The sequence below is a fragment of the Eurosta solidaginis genome, chromosome 1, assembly GCF_040869045.1.
Source record: "Eurosta solidaginis isolate ZX-2024a chromosome 1, ASM4086904v1, whole genome shotgun sequence".
In the NCBI taxonomy this organism is placed as follows: Eukaryota; Metazoa; Arthropoda; class Insecta; order Diptera; family Tephritidae; genus Eurosta; species Eurosta solidaginis.
This window is the reverse complement of record NC_090319.1, coordinates 170,666,742-170,684,301: the sequence shown is the minus strand read 5'-3', so window position 1 is coordinate 170,684,301 and position 17,560 is coordinate 170,666,742. Positions and strand designations below refer to the sequence as shown.

At 41.1% G+C, this 17,560-nt stretch overlaps 2 protein-coding genes and 1 pseudogene across 2 annotated transcripts in view; 1 reads left to right on the top strand and 2 right to left on the bottom strand.

The window, feature by feature from the left end:
* Spf30 (Splicing factor 30) overlaps window positions 1-17,560 on the bottom strand; it is a 190,987-nt gene that overhangs the window by 73,084 nt on the left and 100,343 nt on the right. The window lies entirely within an intron of this gene.
* LOC137236937 (putative nuclease HARBI1) overlaps window positions 1-17,560 on the bottom strand; it is a 102,960-nt gene that overhangs the window by 40,162 nt on the left and 45,238 nt on the right. The gene's annotated exons all lie outside the window — the stretch shown is intronic.
* Window positions 11,214-13,028, top strand: LOC137238707 (diphthine methyltransferase-like; annotated as a pseudogene).

Genomic DNA, 17,560 nt, shown 5'->3' with positions numbered 1-17,560 from the left:
GCGCAGGACTCGTAAATTGCGTCAACTGGTAGCCGCTGGTAACATTGGCATCCGACTACCTGCCAGTACTCATCTCGCTCGAGCGTACCGCCGACTTCATCGTCTCTGAAAAATGCACTTTCATCCTTTACAGACAGCCGCTTTGCTGCCCTCCCTATCCCGACTGATGCTCGCCAAGGGGAACGTGCTTTCCGCAAGGTCATTGAATCCGCCGCGGCTAGCTTTATTCCCGCCGGAAGTATTCCCGAAATTCGGCCTCACTTTCCGGTGGAGGCCGCAAGTTTAGCGAGAGAACGTGACCTTATAAGACACTGGCGACCCCCAAATAAGGGACTGTAGCGGCAGCCTGTGGATCAATGCAACATTGCAAAAGTCCGAACACTGCTGTATCTGTGCGTTAACAGCAACGGAGTTACCCTTATGTGTGTATCTGTTAGTCTGCGTGAAATTAGTATCGTGAAAGTTTATGTCTGTCATTTCCAGTAAAAATGCGATTGTATGTATTGGTGTATTTCGTTCTTGAGTGAAAGTGGTGAGAAAGTGGGGCTTTCGATTGATGGGGTACGATCGCCAAACGATGACAGGGCATGTCTTAAATGCAAAGTACATTCAAGTGAGTGCGGAAGCTTAGTCATTTAAAGTGCAAATTCGGTTTTTTGGCAAATTCAGTTTTTTTTGTTTCGGTTTGCGGTTGTTGCTAACCGCGTTATTTGCCCATTAAGCACCGGCACACAAAAAGAAATTCGATGTCCTGTACCCTATCCAGGTGAGTTCAGTGAAACCCCCTTCCCCAGTCCATGGTGTGGACTAATAGTGAAGATAAATAAAAAATGTTAAAAATTAAAATTTAACTTAAATAAAATTATATACCTAAAATCAATAAAATTTAGTAAAATAAATAAAATTATATACAAAGATAAAATTAAGTGATAGAATTAAATAAAATAATGAAAGTTAAAAATAAAATAAAATTAAAATAAATTAACTAAAATTATAAAATAGAATAATATATAAAACTAATTAAAATAACTAAAATTACAGACATAAATAAAAAAAGCCAGACATTTAATAAAAATCTAATGGATAAAATTAAGTAAAATAAATAAAACCAAATCAATAAATAAAATTACATAAATAGGTAAAATGAAATAAATAGATAAAAGCAATTAAATAAATAAAATAGCATAACTAGATAAAATGCAATAAATACAATAAGTTCACATGCAGCCTAATGTATCCTTTCATTGCTAGCATGACCCTAGTCCCTAAAATTTTGCCTCTTTGCACCTCTAGGTTGCGGCGCAAAAGTTTAAAACTTGCCACGCAAGCCACCATAATTTAGTTCTCACGCACAGTCACAAATACACACAAAAGCGGGGTAGTATTTATTATCAAGAAGACTGCCACATCTGCACCACCATCGAGAGTCACAAACATACACAAAAGCGGGGTGGTAACGAATATACCAAGGGCAGAGGACACATACAGACGGTGCCGGTTTACACGTCAAAGGGAAAGGAGGAGTATCCTGACCCTCCTGCCCGACACACTATAACTTGAGCATAGACTGGAGGAACACGAGAGAAGAGAGGCCAGCAGCGCTGCAGCATTGGGACCTTGGCATTTTTGTTTGAAATACATTAGTTTGATTTTGGTTTTCGTCTATTTTACTTTTTAAGTTTACCAACTGCAACGTACTTCCAGTTAGGAATTTTAGGAGTTTTGGTTTAACTTTTTTATTATTTCACTGCCCTAAACTTGTTTAATGTTATTTACGATTTTTAAATTTTGATTTTCATTTAATTGTATGCTAGGTTTTTATCGGAACTGAATTCTTTTTGAACTTTATATAGCACCCTGCTAATATTTTTAAATGTCTTTAAACTTTTTTGCCTTACATTTTTGCGTTATTACAGCCCCTTACCCAGATAGTTTTTTTAATAGACTTTGCATTTCGCATTATTATTAATTATTATCAGTTCATTGTTGTCTTTTTATATTATTTTTGTTCCTCTATAACTATTTACAGCCTTTGATTCAGACCGCGACCACGGATCCGAATAACATTCCATTGTAATTCATTGGCTCACATACCTCCCATGTTAGGCTGGAACACTTTCCAACATAGGTTTGTAGGCATATGTATGTATACGTTCTTTTGCAGCCACGCTCTCTCTTCGACGCAGGCGCCTCCGTCCCGGGATTGATCGGTAAGTGCTAGAGTTGTAAGTTAGTAACGCTACCTACATAAATAGTCTAAATACAAACATACGTATATATAAAATTTGTAAACAAACCTACTGGAAGCCAGCAGAGGCTAAGGAGTTATTGGGCTACAGTGGCGGTCCGATAACGACGGCATTATTGGCGTTTAGCAATATTCATTTTTTTTATTTAGTTATTTATTTGATCAATTAAACTTATAATAAAACTATAACTTTAAAGCTTATTTAGCACTAGCTGCTGGGGCTATCGGCTAGGTAGTCAAATGTAAAAAGTATATGTATGTACGTATCAATTGCGAGTACATATATGACGTGGTGTTATGGTATAGTTATATTTTGATATTAATTGCTTTTATGTATTTGTAGATTTTATTGATGTTTTCCATTGTTGGGTTTTGCAATAATGTCATAGGGTTTTCGGTCCCAAACAGAAGTGGTAGCAGCCTGACAGTATTGGCAGAGGTTGTTTCTATTTTTGTCTAATAGGTGTGAGTGGGTGTAGTTAGTGTGCCCGAGCCGTAGGCGGGAAAAAGTTATGATTTTGTGCTTTTCAATGTTAGCTGGATATCTTGGTGGCATAAGGTTGAGGTTTATGTTTTTGTAGTGTGCTTGTTGATTGAGGGAAGTGAGTGATTGGTCTTTATCTGGTGGTGAATGTAACGCTGTAAATTAATTTTCTCAGTTAAAGAATTAAGTATTGTTGGTGAGATGCAAGCCAGCTTTGCTGCTTTGTCAGCACATTCAGTTCCTGTTATGCCAACATGTCCTGGGCACCATATAAGTACTATATTGTAACAAATATTAGCAGCACTAAGGGATACTATCATCTCTAAGCCGATGCTAAGCAGTGACTTTATGCACATCAATACTTAAATCATTATGTCTACACATATGTACGTACACGCAGCGGAGAAGAGATGCACGAACACATGCAGATATCTTATCTGAGATACTCCCAAAAGTATGCAATTGTAATTGTGGAAGTGTCGCTCACAAATACACGCGCATATGAGAAGCTATACACGTGCATCTGTAGTTATAATTATATGGCAGTAACTAAGTAAATTCTGGAAGCGCCTAGAAGATGCAACGAGGAAATTACAGAGTATAAAAGCACCAACAGTAGAGGCGCGAGAGTCAGTTTTGATTAAGCACGCTATCTGTCGAGCAATAGAAGTGTTATTTTGAAAGTAGTCTAATAAAGACCATTTTGCATTACTGAATAGTGGTGTTATTTATTCAACAGTTTAGTGATTCGAACCTTAGTAGAATATTTGAAATAAGCGGAATTGCAGTATATTCGTTACAATTGGTTTCAGAAGAGGAATTGTTGAATAAATTCCGAAGATTTCGAATACAACAAGGACATGGCAAAGTTAAGTGAATTGAAGATCCAGCAACTGAAGGAGTTGGAGAGCCATGGATTGAATACAAGCGGCGTTAAACTCGAACTTCAGGCACGGCTACGAGAGGCAATGGAAGCAAAGGGAATTAACGTGGAAGAGTATTTCTTTCATCTCGATGTCGACGAGACAACAACAAAAATTGAAGAGAAAAACGAAACATCGCAGACGGTTACGAGCACAGACTTGAGCACGATTTTGGCTGCAATATCTGCTCATCGACAGTGTCATCTCAACTGGCAGAACAGAAGACAAATATATGGCAGCACAATTGGATGAACAGAAAACACACATGGCGTCACAAATTGCAGAACAATTAAAAGAGCAAGAGGCACGCAAAACATTACAACTCGAAGCACAGTTTGAGAAGATGTCAGCAGTGAACAACTGGAATGCTGAAGATAAAGTTGCTGCACTGTTCGTGGCACTGAAAGGGCCTGCAGCTGAAATCTTACAGACAATTCCAGAGTACGAACGGAACAACTATGAAACATTGATGAGTGCTCTAGAGAGACGTTACGGAAGCGAGCATAGGAAAAAGATATATGAAATTGAGTTGCAAAATCGTTACCAAAAGGCGAATGAGACTTTGCAGGAGTTTGCATCGGATGTTGAAAGATTGGCTCATCTCGCAAATGCAGACGCACCCGTGGAATACACCGAGAGGGTTAAAATTCAGAGCTTTATAAATGGAATACGGGATGCCGAAACCAAACGAGCTACATATGCGAACCCAAAGCCAACATTTTCTGAAACGGTATCCCATGCACTGACTCAGAAAACAGCGTCACTTTTGAGTAAGCCCGCATACAAAGCTCATCGCGTGGAAGTGGAAAGGCCAGATTGGGTAGACACAATTTTAGAAGCACTGAAGGGATTACAACAAAAAAAGCCGGAGTTATGAAGATGTTTCAAGTGCGGTAACCCAAGTAACATTGCACGTCATTGCAGCACCGGTCATGGTAGTTCCAACTTGGCTGGTCGTAAACGCAAAGCTGGAGGAGATAAGCAAGAGCGAGTCAAATGTAAAGATCGAGAACTTGCCCCAGCTATAGAATGTCGGGTGATACCTATCTCGCAAACTGGAAGGAAATGGAGCAGTCTTACCGTCAAAGGAAATGTGAATGTGCAAGGAGCGTGTACTGACTGTAGATACGGGCGCATCTCATTCTTTAATCCGATCATATTTGGTCAAAAAGAGAGTAAAGCCATTACCTGGAGCAAGATTGCGTACGATTACTGGCGAGTATAACCAAGTCCAGGGAGAAGTGGTATGTGAAGTCTTAATTGGGGAGATCATGGTTCTACACAAATTCGTTGTGGCAGAGATCGTTGATGAAGTCATATTGGGAGTGGACTTCTTAGTTGACCATGACATCAGGATCGACATGCAGAGAAGGATTATGCGTTATAAGAACCCGGATATACCACTTAACTTCAGTTTGGCGAAAGGGCTCAGTAGTAATCGAGTACTGGTGGAGAAGACTTAATAAAGACCACGAAAGTCAAAGGCAAAGGTTGATGGATCGAATGGGCCAAATAAAGCGAAATCAAAAGTACCTGCGAGAGAAAGACTGGCATTGACAAAAACAAATGGACGCACAAAACCGAAGGAACGAATTTTCCAGAAAGAATGCAAGGGTGGTTTCAAGCCAGCGCGCACTGCTGTTGTGAAACGTCAAGACGATACTGATGATACAAAGTCAATCCGTAAAGAGCAAGCTCTACAAAGTGGTTCATTGGCCAAACAACAGAGTGCGAGGGAACGATCAAGGATAATGAGTAGTAAGATGAAACGCAGGTACGATGAGAACTGTTCGGCCTGAGTGCGTCTGGAACCGGCAGTGGGTAGGCGCACACGGGTCGATCTCGGGTTGATAGTGCTCTCGAAAGAAAGTAAAAGAACAAAACGCAAAGAGGATTTCCTCGTTATAATAGTGTTTTAATTAGAGTGTAGGAAAATATATACAAGGATACAATATTACCTTTGAGTGTAAAACTGATGACGGTGATACTCGGCGATGTGTGCTGGTTGGCGGTCGATCGAAAAAGAGGCCGGTTGTGCCGTTGATGACAACCGCTAAGCCGCGAAAAGGTCCTCTGGTATAAGGAGGGGAAAAAACCACACACACACCACCCTTACGTATACGTGCATGGGTGCTGACAACCTGCACACACATGCATGTGTACGCAACGCATGCATGTGCATGCATGCACACAAATGCGGCGTGAATGTGGGTGGCTGGAAATATTATTAAAACATTAGGGAGGGGCGCCGTCAATCGAGTGAAAGTTAGGCATTGGGCCTAAACATGCCGCCCCCCTTGCGGTACGCAACCTCACAGTCATCCAAGGATCACCGACCGTAAAGAAGAGGAAAAAATAAAAAACTTATAACTAACTTAACCTAACGACGGCCAGTCCGCCGGCTTGGCAGCACGCACGATGAGTTGCGTAGTGTGCGAGCTTGGTTGCGGATGCCTCGGTCATTCGCCACTTTCCCGTCATGGTTAGAAGCCGGAGCCATGTTTGCCTAGAGCTAGGGATTGCAAAAAAAGTAAAAAGATATATATGTTCATATTTCTTGCCGTTTATTACAAATTCATTGGAAATGAACAAGCATAGAATTTTGTATGAAGAAAATTCAATGAAAAATAACTTATTGTAATGATACAGGATTTTAAACGCACACCTCCATTGTAAATTCATACAAGTGGCGAATTTTTGATAAAACGTTCACAATAGTGACCAGCGAGTGAGTATTAATCTGTAGTCTGATTTTCTGTATACAAATTTAAAGGAAAAGCTGATTTGAAACAAATGCGCAATTCATGGCACTTCGATTTAATAACGGCGAACACAAGGAAAAGAAACCTTTCTTCCATTCTCTGGCCCTTCGCGACAGCCGTCCTCCCTGTCAGCTATGATTTGACACGTAGGTATGGCAATGGAGGGGTAGAAAGATTTTTCACTTGTACGAAGTCACAATGCACACCTCTTGCGACTGTGTACAACAGAAATTCAATAAAAAATAAATAAAAAAAGAATAAAAAGTGTAAAAATTCCTGTATTTCGGTCGTTACCGAACATTTTCATGTTAGGCCTTGGTTGTGCCCGAGAGTACCCAACCGAAGATGGTACTCTGAGCCAGCAAAGGGCCAAACGTGGTGGGCAGAATCCCTGGTAATATTATCTCCGCATAGACATCTGTTCCTAGGATGAGGCGGATCGGCGCGGATGCATGGAACTGCGGATCCGCAAGACGGAGATGTGCGTACGGGGCTGCGATAGCGCTGTCGATGCTGGTCGTGGGTGTCATGTGCCGAAAATTGGATACGACCGCAGCATGGGTCGCAATCCTTTTGTTCTGTCCGTGTCTTCCTCGGATACGCAGCAGACATCCTGCTTGCCCGCCAATGCTGCTGGTAGGAAGTTGGAGCTCCTGGGCGAGCTCATCCGCAATCACTGTGGTGGGGGAGCATCCATCGATTAAGGCGCGAACGAGGTGTAGCCGCCCCCCTGCTTCTATTTTCACGACCGCGGTGGGGGTGATCGCTACCGTCGGTATCATGGTGGCGGTGGCAGCTGAATGCGGGGCTAGGAGCCCTGCCCGGAAGGCGGACACGGTGGTGAGCTGCAGCGAGTTGGATCCGTGACTGCGATCTCGTGGTTGATGATGGGTGTGATGTCGTTGTTGCAGGCGAAGAGGCCTTGTCTCCGCTCTGCGATCGCGCGGTGGTTGTCTTCGTTGAGGGTCCTTAGTTTGCCGGCGAAGAGACCGAGTCTCCGCTCGGCCGTCACGAACATGGCGCTGGACTGTAGATGGGTTGTGCTGGAGCCGCTTCCTTTCGTGCTGCAAAAGCGGTCGATACGATTTGGCTGCTGGTGTTGTGTTCGGGCGAAGAGACCGAGTCTCCGCTCCGGTTCGGTGGATTCGAGCTGGACGAAGAGGCCCAGTCTCCGTTCCAGCATCTGACGCATATAACGAGATGGAGTCGTCAATCCGCTCACGGGGTGATTCCAGCTCCTCCTCAACTTGTACACTCCATGGTTTGGAGCGGGCTTCGTGGAGTAGCTGTTCCTCTTCATCAATCGAGGAGATGTGGAGCATCGTGTGATGTTTTTCGCCGCATTTTTTACATCGGCCTTGGCTTGGGCACGTATTCGAGCGGTGGTCTAGAGCCAAGCAATTTCCACAGCAGCTCCCGCGGATCGCTAAGTAAAGATGCTCCTCGGGTTTTTTGGCCCGAAAGATGGGGCACAGGCGTATGGGATGTTGCTTAAAACAAGCGCGGCATTCCGACGTATAACGCATGACGTTCTTGGCAGCGCTTCGTTGCATAGCGGCAAAGCGACCCATTTTTCTGAAAGAAAAGCAATATGTTTGACTGGGTCGAGTCATTCTCGAAAATGCGGGGGCGAGTGGTCCCTAGTTGTATTATTGGGGATTTGGGAAATTTTATTAGCGCGCGCATAAGGGGAAACGTCTGTCGCTGCATAAAAAAAATATTCATATGTGGCGTGCATTATGCATGGCCTCTTTCCCCGCACGTTATGTGCCTGGGTCTTTAGTGCCTTATTTTGTTTATTTTGTGTCACCCGGTAGCGTTTTAGTTGGCCACGGGCACACTAGTGCTGCAGAAAATGAGCATTTACGATTTTTCGGTTCGCACATTCTGGTGCCGGACCGGGTAGAAAGTGTATAGCGTGGGTTCTTTTGATTCGCTGTTATTTGTGTTGTTGGTGCTAAAACCCCACAACTTCCCTGCCCGCCACAAAAAAAATGTTTGGACAGCAAAATTGTATGCGATGTAAAGAAAAAATAAAAAAAATTATAAAATTAAAAAATTGCTTCAAACAAATGTTTTCATACATTTAAAAAAAAAAAAAAAAAAAAAAAAGCAATATGGGCAATCCCCGATTATTAAAAATCATACAAACAGACAAAATTGGTTAATTCGTTGTAGTTCTATAAATAGAACGAAAACAGCAACAAAAACCAAAGTTTCTTTGAAAACCGCCGTACCAAGCATAGCTTTAACACATAATTGCATACGAAGTATGCAATGTGTAAAAGATTAAAATATGCATAAAGAAGGCAATTGGGAAAGACTTCACAACAGGCATGACGTAGCTGAATGCGTTTACAACCATTTCAACTATCGTAGGGGTGCGAGTTCGACTCCCACTCCCGGGAGAAAAGGCTTTGAAGAGATTTACAAGGTATAATCGAAACAGCTGTCGCCTTGTCCGTCCTGATGTCACGTTGTTTAAATTTTTCCCAAATTATTAAATAAATTATAAAATTAAAAAATTGCTTCAAACAAATGTTTTCATACATTTAAAAAAAAAAAAAAAAGCAATATGGGCAATCCCCGATTATTAAAAATCATACAAACAGACAAAATTGGTTAATTCGTTGTAGTTCTATAAATAGAACGAAAACAGCAACAAAAACCAAAGTTTCTTTGAAAACCGCCGTACCAAGCATAGCTTTAACACATAATTGCATACGAAGTATGCAATGTGTAAAAGATTAAAATATGCATAAAGAAGGCAATTGGGAAAGACTTCACAACAGGCATGACGTAGCTGAATGCGTTTACAACCATTTCAACTATCGTAGGGGTGCGAGTTCGACTCCCACTCCCGGGAGAAAAGGCTTTGAAGAGATTTACAAGGTATAATCGAAACAGCTGTCGCCTTGTCCGTCCTGATGTCACGTTGTTTAAATTTTTCCCAAATTATTAAATAAATTATAAAATTAAAAAATTGCTTCAAACAAATGTTTTCATACATTTAAAAAAAAAAAAAAAAAAAAAAAAAAAAAAAAAAGCAATATGGGCAATCCCCGATTATTAAAAATCATACAAAAAAAATGTTCGTTTTGGATGAGGAGAATCATTTGTAGAATGTATCATTTTTCTCTTTTTGTATTACCTTTCGGTTATTTATTCAATCTTTCCCAAGTACGCTTGTAGTCCCGTTTCATTGATGGCGTTTAGCAAGCGACACGGTTCCCGAAGGGTATTTGGCTCCGGTACCGATTTTTCCGGAAACGGGTTTTTGGGTACCCGTTTGCATCATTTTATGCATCCCTAACATAATGTACATTTAACTCGGCATATATATGTACATACGTTGGTATAAGTATATGGGCAGTCAGTGCACGGACTTTACCGCATTGGTAGTTTGACCGACCTTTTTGACCCATTTTCCTTTTTCTACTACTTCTGCTACCAAAAACTTAGATTCTACCAATATTTCAGTATTTTCGCACTGAAAACGTATACTGCGATAATTTTAAAGTATTGAATTGCAGAGCCCACCCAATTAACACTAGGAGGCGATACTGACCAACTCAGTCAATGTTGAAAAATTTCTGAAGAACTTAAACAGGAAATAAATTTTTGAGTAGAGAAATTTTTGAATGATTTGAACGAAACTAAAAGGTTCTACGGAAACGATTACCTGCCGAGATCGGTTATTTTGTGGCGGTACCTTTGGTACTTTGGAATATTATTGTTGTGATTAGACGTTTTGGTGCATGTTTGTCGGTATTTCTCACTCACGATACAGGAAAAAAGTGAGTATCGTATAGGCATAAGCAATGTACATAGGTATATACAAATGTACATGTAATTTTGTCTTGTTTACGAGTTTTAAAGTGTCATTTTCTGAAATGCGCGTTATTTGTTTTACAATGAATTATTAAGTGTTTGGGACAAATAAGAACTATAGCTGTTGTTTTCTTGGTAAAAAATCTACCAACTACTACTATTTTAATTTTTTTTTTTTTTTTTTACCAACATTTTCCTCTTGAAAAGTCCGCGTACTGGTAGATATTTACCGGCAGCAAAGACAAAAAAAATTGCGAACATTCATACACGCCCGTGTATAGGATGCAAATTTCTCAGAATTGAAACAAACGGGACTAATCGAAAGATTTTTTCCGTTGTTTCATTCTTTTTACTACGGCGCGTGGCCGTAGTACAATCATTTGCGAATTTGCTCTTAGACTCAAAAAAACATTTTTAAACAAAATGTTTCCTTTTGCATGAATAAAGGAAAAAAATTCGGCCAAAAACGCTAACTACGTGTAAAACTACATGAGAGTTCAAAGAGCCGCGCATTGGCGAAAGAACATTTGCAAATATTGATGTAATACGTGCGGCGACCGACCATTCACACGGCCGTAGACTCGACAAAGCAGGGTATCCTGCAGATTGGTAACAGGAATCGTTTCACAATCCACCACATAGCTGTACAGTGTAATATTTGTATTTGTCCCAAACAACAAGTGTATTTGGGTAAAACGCAACGGCGCCGGTTAGAATGGACGCCAAGAATGACGATTCGGCTGGTAGCGACTCGCTGGACAAATATTGTCGCTATTGAAAATAATTACAAAATCGATCATCGAATATCATAACATAAGATTGAGTTAAACGCGTAAGTATAGAGGAAATATGCTGGCAACTATGCCGTTTACCACAAGTACCAAATACATTTTTCTTGTTCGTTGGGTAGAAAAACAAAAGCGTGTTAATTTCTAGAGAACGTAAATTAAAATAAAGGATACGCAATGCAAAAGCTTAACTTCATCACTTTGAAGTCAGTCGATACGGAATATTCTGCCGATTCGGTGGAATGGTGCCCACATCCACATTTCCAATCATATTTGGCTTGTGGTACCAATCATATTTGGCTTGTGAGGCTGTTTGTGGAAGCAGCAGCAATGTTGTTGTCGTTTTCCTGGCACAACAATGTTAAGGATGTTGTGGTTGATGGCGGCAGCGGCGGCGGCGGCGTTGGGGTTGTCGTTGATGCCGTCAGAGGCTGCTGATGTTGGTGTTGATGTTGATGATGTTGTTGTTGCTGCTGTAACGCCTGCACAGGTTGTACTAGCTGTTGTTGTTGTGGTTCGTGTGGCACTTGCAACTGTCGACGCGGCAGCAACGTTGCTGACGGCGCGGACAAGCGATAGCGTTGTTGTTGATAATAATCGTAGTGTTGTTGGCGTAAATGTTGCAAATGATGTAACTGATTGAGGTATTGTTGTTCTAGAGGCAAATGTTGTTGTTGTTGTATGTGAAAATGTTGTTGCAAAAAATGTAAGCGATCCAAAATGTGTTGCTGTTGTGCGCACGGATTGTTGTTGATTCAAAATTCCTGTTGCTATATCCAGATGCTTATATCTTAATTCAAAGAATTTTTTTTTATTTTGTAGTGTTTTGGTAAATTCTTTCAAAGTCGCTATTTTGTTATAGGCTTTTTATTTAATTTGTTGATTTGATATGCGCGACCGACGGAAGTTCCAGCCTCCAATATAAACAAATCACATACACGCTTGGCTATTTAAAAGCGTTGAGAATTCAAAAAAAATTAAATTTAAATTTGTAGTAGGTAGGTAGATATTGAATATACATATTTGTATGTATACATGTAGACACACTTTGATAGCTAAATAAGCATATTTTTGCATTTAAAAAGGTCGTATATCTTTATAGATTTTGTTCGACTACAAAACAACTACAGGAAATTTATCCTATGGAAACAGCTGCCATTCTCGATATGAAGTGGTTACATACTCAATCTGAGGATAATCCTTTATTGGCAGCTGTCAATTCATTTGGTCAAGTCGAATTATATGAAATGAAAGATGATATATTAAGAATGATAAGTAACTTGGAATTAAATCCTATTTATGATGATATATTAGCATTATCATTGGATTGGCGACGTTTGGGATGTTCAACAAGTCAGCAATTTCAAATACTAATCTCAGATTCGAAAGGTGGCTTAAACCTAATCGATTACAAACCAGAGCTGGGTCTCAAAAAGTTGACACATTCTCAGCACATGGCTTCGAAGCATGGACATGTGCCTTTTATAAATGGGATATTAACCGCATTTACAGCGGTGTCGATGATATACTCCTGCAAGCATACGATCTACGATCATCCTCCCGAATTTTCACAAACAAATCGCATAATGCCGGCGTTACTTCATTGCTTAGTCATTCAATGCGAGAACATTTATTACTAACTGGATCTTATGATGAACATCTACGCATATTCGATACGCGCTCAATGAAAGCACCACTAGAACAATTGAATCTTGGCGGTGGTATTTGGCGTTTGAAGGCCGATCCTTTCCATGGTGATCGCATTTTAGCAGCTTGCATGTATCATAATTTTAGTATCCTGCAACTTTCCAACGAGGAATTGATTGTTCCCACCATTGTTGGCGAATATTTTGCACATAAAGGTATTTGCTATGGTGCAGATTGGTGCCGCAATATAAATGCATTGAAAATCAAGATTTCTACGTCGAGACATGGTCGTTTTACGATCATAAACTAAATGTAGCTCACGTAAAGGACGCACAATTATTTTAAGCAAATGTTAAATTGTACAGTGTCAGTTAACTCAAGTACCAAAATTCCCTTCCGTCCTAGGATTGTTAAATCTTTTATGTAAGAAGAAAACTAGAAGTTATTTGAAATAAGTTGAGCTATTCCAATCACGACGCTCGTCAACGCCAGACATATTGATGAAAGTAACAGTTGCATTTCGCCGTTGTTGGTAGCACGCACAGCCAACAGGCTGATTGACTCCAAAAATATATTAATTTTGATGGAAAATGTTAAGTTTTAATAGAATTTTTTTTTTTTTTTTTCGAAGACACGTAGTTTTCCACCTTTTGCTTTTTGTTCGTTTCGTTGTTGGTAATAGTGTTGCGGTTGGTACCGAAGGTTGGTGGGATTTGGATCCCATAGACCGGGAATTTCTTCTGTTACCATTGAATTCGTCACTTACATTACAAAATGATGTTCCAGTTTGTTTGCCGAAACGAGATGCAATGCTACCATATAGATTTGTACCAATTCCATTGGCTCCAACAAATGTGATATGTGTAACATGTGGAGCAGTTCCAAGTCTTCATGAGTTGCGTGCTATGGCACATAGCGTATTTTTTAGTTGCAACTCAACTACAGAATGTGGAACGGTGCATGGCTCGGAATTTACCAAAGCATTTTGAAATTGACCAATGTGTTCTGGCTATGATTGTGGCAAACATAAACGTTTGGAACATCATAAGTGTCATGCACACTATGACCAATTCGGGAATGCAATATTCATATTATTTATGTCCTCAATACCGACGCCTGCGATGAGATTTATTTGGCACAGGCTTTTGTATTCCATTTTACAAGATAAAATAATCGATTGGTAAAGTTTTCTATACATTTCCTTTGACGGCAAAGAAATGATTTTTTTTTTTTTTTCTCTTTCATAGCCTTATATTAAGTTGTATTGGATATTCCTTTAATAGAAACGGCCGCTTAAAAAATAGTAAACCTAGCACAACATAAATTATTGCCTATTAGTTTATTTAATATTACAAGATTTTGAACTTGAGCGTACAGAGAACTTGAGTGTAGACCTGACCGAGAGTACAATAGCTTACGGTTAGTAGAATTTGTAATCTAAAATATATATCGTCGGTGAAAGTTCCGACCAACTGTTCTTGTTGTTGTATTCTTTGAGTTTTTGAAGTGATTATACCAAATCGCCTCCAAGACTGTCGGCTTACTACCGGGCTATGGGATTATTTCCACTTTTTTGTTATTAAGGCCCATCTATGGTAGAAAACTTTTATATGTGGTTTGAGCTTTCATAGACGATATAAACCGTATTTATATCAATGAATATGTGTGATGGAAAACCTCATATTTCCTTTTCCATAAATTTAGGTGTCGTGTGCTTCCCAATAAAAGACGTTACGCTTATATGCATCCACAATTCATTGCGGACGTTATGAAACCAGTGAAACCCGATGAAATTATGGATCAGGAAGTACCGAACTTATCTGGTGGTGGAACGAGTTACACATCCAGTCACAGCACGCAACTATCAATCAACGAACAAAAAGAGGGTGAGTTTAGAACTTGACTTGCTACTAATGTAGATGCTCACATCGTCCGATATGTATAAGCATCTAGGTTTGCATTTTAACTTGTTTTATAATTTGTTGCCAGTCCTTCTTTCACAAAAGTTTTTGTTTTTGCTAATTTTTCGATTTTTTCATTGGAAAACTCAAAATTTATGAGTAGAAGAAATTCTGTTTTTTTTTTTTTTTTTTTTTTTTTTAACAAAAGGTTTTGGGTGATGGGATGAATTTTCATAAATTCTGTTGGCCGAGTGCCTTTGAACGAGTGCATATGCATTATGTGGCAGATCATGGATCTGCGTTAGGATTCTGGTGTCCTCGCTCTGGGGAGTGAGTGAATTGGGGTTTGATTTTGGAAATTGAAAATAAGTATTTTGTGGCAGATGCGGATCTGCATTAGGGTTGTTGGTTGGCCTCGTTCCTGGTGAACGAGAGCTGGGGTTGAATTTTCTGGCAGGAGGTATGTGGAGGAACGGACGGATTGTTAGGAGGAACTCGTGGTCGTCCCACACTCGATCTCCGTAGGGAGAAGGATCAGTTTGACCAAAGGTCGTCTGACTTGACCCTTCTCGGTTATGAGGTCGACTACACGTACTCGGTTATCTTCGCCGGGGTGTACGTTGACGACTCTACCTAACCTCCATTCGTTGGGAGATAAGTTGTCCTCTTTGAGGACGGCGAGATCTCCCACTTGTATGTTTTCTTTGGGATGCTTCCACTTCACTCGTTTTTGAAGTTCGGATAGATATTCCACCTTCCATCGCTTGCAGAAAGTATGATGGAGGGCTTTGAGTTTCTGCCACCGATTTATCATCGAGGCAGAGCTCTCACTAGCATCTGGTTCTGGCGGAGCCAGTAGGTGGCTGCCCGTTAGGAAATGTCCTGGGGTTAGTGGTTCCAGATCCGTCGGATCATTCGACCCTGGACTGAGTGGGCGTGAGTTGAGGCACGCCTCAATCCTGCACAAAATGGTTTGGAACTCCTACATGGTGTACTTATGGGGAGATGCGATCTTTTTGAAGTGGCTTTTGAAGCTCTTCACTCCCGCCTCCCACAAGCCGCCCATATGTGGAGCGCCAGCGGGAATAAAATGCCAAGTTAATGCTTGATGGCTATACTTGGAGACTGTTTTGTCTCGGCTTTCTGCCAGGAAGGCTTTGAATTCCGATCGTAGAGATCTGGAAGCTCCGACAAAGTTCGTACCATTGTCGGAGTAGATGTTCTTCGGACATCCTCTTCTCGCGATAAAACGCGAAAAAGCCGCGAGGAAGCCTGGGGTACTAAGGTCACTAGTGGCTTCTAAGTGGATGGCCTTAGTGGAAAAACAGACGAAAAGGCATACGTAGCCTTTTGACAGTCGACATCCCCTACCGCGGTAGCTTTTGATGTCGAAAGGCCCCGCAAAGTCTACCCCGGTATTGGTGAACGCGCGGGTAAAAGTAGTCCGTTCGCATGGAATGGTCCCCATAAGTTGGGACTGTGCCTGCTTTCGGTGAATAATGCAGGTTTTGCAATTGTGGATGACGGCTCTGATCATGGTCTTGACATTCGGTATCCAGTATTGGGTTCGGATGAGACGGAGCATGAGCTGGTTCTCGCCATGAAGGGAGTCATGATGAGCCATCATAACTGTGAGGCGAGACAGCCTACAATTGTAAGGCAAGATGATCGGATGCCGCTCGTTGTATGACATGTCTTTTGAAGCCCCTAGACGCCCTCCTGTTCTGATAATACCATCTTTGTCGATGTATGGGTTGAGTGACAGGATTTCACTCTTCCGATCAATAGGTTCCCTATTTTTCAATTTTAAATATTCTGTACCGTAAAATTTTTTCTGGCAGACTCGTATTAATGCTTGAGTCGTTGCCTTAATCTCATCGGCTGAGATTATACACGACCTTTCGTGGAACATTGCTTTAGTTTTTGGGTGAGTTCGTTTATAAAATCTCCTAACAAAGGATAGAACCTTTAAAGCCCTGGGTAAATTTGAAAAACGGTCGAGAATATCTACCTGATCTACCCTTGTCGTGGCATATGTTTGTGCCCTCTTCTCCTCAACGGACGTTTTGTATTCGGTCTCTTGTGCTGGCCAGTGGGAATTGTCTTCTTGCAGCCAAGAAGGTCCCTGCCACCACAACGAATTGTTTACCAACTCTGAGGCAAGTAGTCCTCTGCTTCCTAGATCCGCTGGATTAGATTCCGAGTCCACGTGAAGCCAGTCCTTTCTACCGACCATATCGATGATCTTAGTGATTCGGTGTGCGACGAAGGTTGACCAGGAACAGGGCGGCTTTCTTATCCATGCGAGTACGATGGTTGAATCCGTCCAGAGGTGAACTTTTGCTGGCCCCAAATGAATGTTTCGGAATATTGATTCCATGATTTCTGCGAGCAGCACGGCGCCGCAAAGTTCTAAACGTGGTAGTGAGATGGTTTTCACTGGGGCTACTCGGGTTTTGGCTAGCAAGAGATTTGTGAAAATTGTATCATCCATTTTTACGCGCATGTAGATTGCTGCTGCATATGCCTTTTCCGATGCATCGCAAAAACCATGTATTTCGATGTCGTCCTCGGGCGTAAAATTTACCCATCGCGGTATCCTAATGTTATCTATTTCGTTATAGTGTTGGGTGAAATTTTCCCACCGTTCTAAGGTAGTTGGGGAGACAGGTTCGTCCCACCCGGTGCCCTCTAACCAGATATGCTGCATTAGTATTTTTGCCACTATGACTATTGGTGCAAGCCAGCCTAAAGGGTCGAAAAGTTTGGCTATAGCGGATAGGATTACGCGTTTGGTGATGTTCTCGCTACTCTCTAAAGCTCCTGCGGTGAAGTAAAACATGTATGAATGCGCGTTCCATCGTATTCCGAGTGCCTTCACCGAGCTAGCCTCTTCAAACGCTAGGAAGTCCTCGCTGAGCAGATCAGTTTTGGGGATGTCCTGAAGGATTTCCTCACAATTTGATGTCCACTTGC